This window comes from Candoia aspera, chromosome 1, assembly GCF_035149785.1.
Source record: "Candoia aspera isolate rCanAsp1 chromosome 1, rCanAsp1.hap2, whole genome shotgun sequence".
Taxonomy (NCBI): Eukaryota; Metazoa; Chordata; class Lepidosauria; order Squamata; family Boidae; genus Candoia; species Candoia aspera.
In genome coordinates, this window is record NC_086153.1 from 48,618,292 (window position 1) to 48,624,291 (window position 6,000).

Sequence of the window (6,000 nt, forward strand, 5' to 3'; positions counted from 1 at the left end):
TCCTTAAGGTTATTCTTTTTGCTATTGCTAGAGCATGAAAAAATGATCCTTGTTCTGATCAAGTTAAATTCCAAGTCATTGATATACAGTATACAGTAATTCAGTACAACATACATGCCTTTAAAATCAGAGTTTTATCAATAATTCTGTCAACATATTGTATAACTATCCTGTTCAGACTAAGAGGCAGCCAGATAGAATTACAAAAAGAATTCTTTATTTTCAACAACTATTTACATCAGAAGAAAATCCTTAGTAAGTTAGATAATCACGCCCACCTAGGCAGTGAAAGGCAACAAGGTAAGTCTGCAGGACTGAAGGCAGAACCAGTTCTTGGCAATACAGCAGGACGAGGCTCTGGACTGGAGGCGAGAGTAAGTTTGGCAGAAGCAGCAAGGCTAGGTGCAGCTGGAGCAAAGAGACAAGACTTGGAGCTGGAGGCAAGACCAGGCACAGTTGGAGCGACAAGACAAGGCTTGGAACTGGAGTGACACTAGGCACAACTAGAGCAGCAGGACTCACCTTGGAACTGGAAACAAGACCAGGCATGGCTGGAGCAACAAGACAAGGCTCAGATCTGGAGGCACGACGAGGCGTGACTGGATCAGCAGGACTCGGCTCGGAACTGGAGGCATGACTAGGCACAGCAGGAGCAGCAAGAAGATGCTTGGAGCTGGGAACAAGACTGGACTTAGTTGGAGCAACAAGACAGTGCTGGGATCTGGAGGCAGGGCTGGACATGGCTGGAATGACAGGTAGAGGTTTGGGGCTGGAGACAGGAAGGAACTTGGTTGGGGCAGTAAGACACAGTGGAGATCTGGAGGCAGGGCTGGATCTGGCTAAGGCAGTGGAGATCTGGAGGCAGGGCTGGATCTGGCTAAGGCAGCAAGATGAGGCTTGGAGCTGGGAGCAAGGCAGAACTTGACTGAATCAGGGTGTGAAGAAGGAGGATCCTCAAAGGCAGGAGAAGCTGGCGCTGATTCCATATTGACTACAGGTGAGGCTCCATTTCCTGGCAAGGACTCTTCCGCAAATGCTGGCAGCTTGAAGGATCAGTTGTCTCCAGCAACTTGCTCTTTGTGCTGGTGCCTTTTTATCCCATCCTTTTCACACCATTTCTCCTCTGTAGCCAATCAGGCTGCCTTCTGCCTGGCACACTTCTCTGCTGTCCTCTCTTGAGCACTGATTGGAGGATTCAAACCTTCCTCCAGATTCTGCCCAATCAGCCTCTCCAAATCTTCCCACTCTGCTGAGTCACTCCTGCTTTCTGTTTCCCCAAAACCTCCCTGGTAAGTGTTGTTTTCCCTTCCTGACTCAGCATCAGTTTTGTTTTCTGCATCTGATTCAGACTCAACCCTTACAATAACATTATCCCCCAAATGGGGATATTATCCTTACACTCCAAAGAGTGTGTAAGGAAGAACATGATCATAACATATGAGTTAAAGTGCCATCAAATTTCTTGCAACACCAACACAAATAATAATTAATCCTTCCTTTATGAAACATTCTAGATGGTATCTAATAGATTCAAAAAACAAACTTTTGATGGATAAATTTCAATTTTAAATCACTGGACATAAATTTAGTATTCTTAAAAAATGGTTGAAAAGAACTGGAGTTTCCAATTCTTGATTCCAAGCTTCTTGTATATTTGTTGCAGACATTTTAAAGTGTTCCTTTAGCTTTTGACAAAAAAAAGTAGGTTTGTATTCAGAGATTAATTCTTCAGTATTAAAAATATATCAGGTATTTTAGAAGCTGCTAAAGCATCAGGTCCATATTGAGCTGTCTAAATAAGTTTTAACTGGATATACCTCCATTTTTTCATTGACTGTAAAGAAAATTCTGTTTGCAGTTGTTTAAGTACTCATTAAATAAGAATGGATCTAGTGTAATTTTGCTAACATAAGTATTTCCAGTAAAAGTTTTACAACCAATTTTTAGAGTAAATTTATGCCAGAGAGTTACGTTTTTATGAGATTCTGTATCAGAACTAAACAGGACCCAAATACATCTTACTCCTGGCAAAGTTGGGAACACTAAATTAGTCCTAAAAACTTTGTACCTACAACTGCCAAGATAACTCAGTTATGTTTGTATATATATGTATATGTACAGTATACTAAAATGTAAGCCCAGTGATATTTCAGAAAATCCAGAAAATTAAAACTGCATCTGTCACAAACATAATTTACAAAGAAAGATTCTAGATGTTTTACCATCTCAAATTTTTTTTCCAAAAGCCTATCAATTCGATCAAAATATTTGATCAAATAAACATAAGTAAATCATATACTAGCCTTGTTTGTTGTTTATTCGTTTAGTCGCTTCTGACTCTTCGTGACTTCATGGACCAGCCCACGCCAGAACTTCCTGTCAGTCGTCAACACCCCAGCTCCCAAAGGTCGAGTCTGTCATCTCTAGAATATCATCTATCCATCTTGCCCTTGGTGAGCCCCTCTTCCTTTTGCCCTCCACTCTCCCTAGTATCAGCATCTTCTCCAGGGTGTCCTGTCTTCTCATTATGTGGCCAAAGTATTTCAGTTTTGCCTTTAATATCGTTCCCTCAAGTGAGCAGTCTGGCTTTATTTCCTGGAGGATGGACTGTTTGATCTTCTTGCAGTCCAAGGCACTCTCAGAATTTTCCTCAAGCACCACAGTTCAAAAGCATAAATCTTCCTTCTCTCAGCCTTCCTTATGGTCCAGCTCTCGCAGCCATACATTACTACAGGGAACACCATTGCTTTAACTATGCGGACCTTAGTTGTCAGTGTGATGTCTCTGCTCTTGACTATATTATCAGATTTGTCATTGCTCTTCTCCCAAGGATTAAGCGTCTTCTGATTTCCTGACTGCAGTCAGCATCTGCAGTAATCTTGGCACACCTAGAAATACAAAGTCTTTCACTGCTTCTACGATTTTCTCCCTCTATTTGCCAGTTATCGATCTAGCTGGTTGCCATAATCTTGGTTTTTTTGAGGTTTAGCTGCAAGCCCGCTTTTGCACTTTCTTCTTTCACCTTCATCATAAGGCTCCTCAGTTCCTCTTCGCTTTCAGCCATCAAAGTGGTATCATCTGCATATCTGAGATTGTTAATGTTTCTTCCAGCGATTTTAACTCCAGCCTTGGATTCCTCAAGCCCAGCATGTCGCATGATGTGTTCTGCATACAAGTTGAATAGGTAGGGTGAGAGTATACAGCCCTAACGTACTGCTTTCCCAATCTTAAACCAGTCTGTTGTTCCGTGGTCTGTTCTTACTGTTGCTACTTGGTCGTTATACAGATGCTTCAGGAGGCATACAAGATGATTTGGTATCCCCATACCACTAAGAACTTGCCACAATTTGTTATGGTCCACACAGTCAAAGGCTTTAGAATAGTCAATAAAACAGAAATAGATGTTTTTCTGAAACTCCCTGGCCTTTTCCATTATCCAGCGGATATTGGCAATTTGGTCCCTAGTTCCTCTGCCTTTTCTAAACCCAGCTTGTACATCTGGCAATTCTCACTCCATAAATTGCTGAAGTCTACCTTGCAGGATCTTGAGCATTACCTTACTGGCATGTGAAATGAGTGCCACTGTTCGATAGTTTGAACATTCTTTAGTGTTTCCCTTTTTTGGTATGGGGATATAAGTTGATTTTTTCCAGTCTGATGGCCATTCTTGTGTTTTCCAAATTTGCTGGCATATAGCATGCGTTACCTTGACAGCATCATCTTGCAAGATTTTGAACAGTTCAGCTAGGATGCCGTCGTCTCCTGCTGCCTTGTTATTAGCAATTCTTCTTAAGGCCCATTCAAACCTCACTCTTCAGGATGTCTGGCTCTAGCTCACTGACCACACCGTCAAAGCTATCCCCAATATTGTTATCCTTCCTATACAGGTCTTCTGTATATTCTTGCCACCTTTTCTTGATCTCTTCTTCTTCTGTTAGGTCCTTGCCATCTTTGTTTTTGATCATACCCATTTTGGCCTGGAATTTACCTCCAATGTTTCTAATTTTCTGGAAGAGGTCTCTTGTCCTTCCTATTCTATTGTCTTCTTCACTTCCATGCATTGCTTGTTCAAAAATAACTCCTTATCTCTTCTGGCTAACCTCTGGAATTTTGCATTTAATTGGGCAATATCTCCCCCTATCACTGTTGCCTTTTGCTTTCCTTCTTTCTTGGGCTACTTCTAGTGTCTCAGCAGACAGCCATTTTGCCTTCTTGGTTTTCTCTTTCTTGGGATGTATTTTGTTGCCACCTCCTGAACAATGTTGCGAACTTCTGTCTATAGTTCTTCAGGGACCCTATCTACTAAGTCCAGTCCCTTAAATCGATTCTTCACCTCCACTGCATATTCCTTAGGAATATTAGTGAGCTCATATCTAGCTGATCTGTGGGTCTTCCCTAATCTCTTTAGTCTGATCCTAAATTGTGCAAGAAGAAGTTCGTGATCGGAACTACAGTCAGCTCCAGGTCTTGTTTTTACCGACTGTATAGATGTCCACCACCTTTGGCTGCAAACAATGTAGTCAATCCGATTTCGGTGTTGTCCATCTGGTGAAGTCCATGTATAAAGCCGTCTCTTAGGTTGTTGGAAGAGAATGTTTGTTATGCAGAGTGAGTTGTCTTGGCAAAATTCTATCAGCCTATGGTCCTGCTTCGTTTTGTTTTCCCAGGCCATGCTTACCTGTAATTCCAGGTGTCGTTTGACTGCCTGCCTTAGCATTCCAGTCTCCCGTGATGAAAATAACATCTCTTTTAGGTGTGTTGTCCAGTAGGTGCTGGCAGATCCTCATAGAACTGCTCTACTTCAGCTTCTTCAGCATCTGTGGTTGGGGCGTATATTTGGATCACTGTGATGTTAGATGGCTTGCCCTGAATTCGAATTGAGATCATTCTATCGTTTTTTGGATTGTATCCAAGCACTTGACTATTAATTATGAAGGCTACTCCATTTCTTCTGTGGTCCTCTTGTCCACAGTAGTAGATCTGGTGGTCATTTGATGTGAAGTGGCCCATTCCAGTCCATTTCAGTTCACTGACGCCCAAAATGTCTATCTTTAATCTTGACAGCCTCACCAATAACCACATCCAATTTGCCCTGGCTCATAGATCTTACATTCCAGGTTCCAATGGTGTGTTGATCCTTAGAACATCGATTTGCCGTTCACCACCAGCACCGTCGGCCGCTAGCCGTCCTTTCGGCTTTGAGCTAGCTGCGTCATCACGTCTGGGGCTAGTTGAACTCATCCTCTGTTCCTCCCCAGTAGCATTTGACCATCTTCCAACCTGGGGTCTCATCTTCCGATGGTATACCGACATATCTCTGGTTGTACTGATCCATTTAGTTTTCACGGCAAGAATACTGGGGTGGGTTGCCATTACCTTCCCCAGGGATCGCATTTAGTCTGACCTCTCTGTCATGACCTTCCCGTCTTGGGTGGCCCTTCACAGTTTAGCTCATGGCATCACTGAGGTGCTCAAGCTCCAGCACCACGACAAGGTAACGATCCTTTGCTGAAGATAGTATGAGCTACTGCCAGCTTAATCAAATCAATTGTTCCCCACTGACTATGACTTGGTTCTTTTTGGCCTGTTCCTGCATAATGGGGGAGAAGTGAAAGCAGGCACCAAATTCCTGTTTTATTATCAGGCTAATGGATTCCACAAAAAAAAACCTCTCTACAAGTTCAATATTAGGATGGAACACACGGGCCCAAGGAAGTGTCTCAATACACTTCCAACAACCTCTGACACAACTTTTTCTATTCAAGGTATCAGCTAACCCAAAACAGGAATTTTGCAGCACTGATCCGGTCTCAGACTGGGGGATTTCAGGAACCGCTTTTTTTTCTCTTTCTTTTATCTAGGCTTCAAAAATATCCTCTCCCCCCTCCATGTTGGATAGAACAAATTTATCTGGTTGGAGCTGCTCAGAGAATTTCACGAATTTTGCTGTCCATACATAACATGTCTCACTTTCCATAAAGCTACACAGAGAAAAGCATC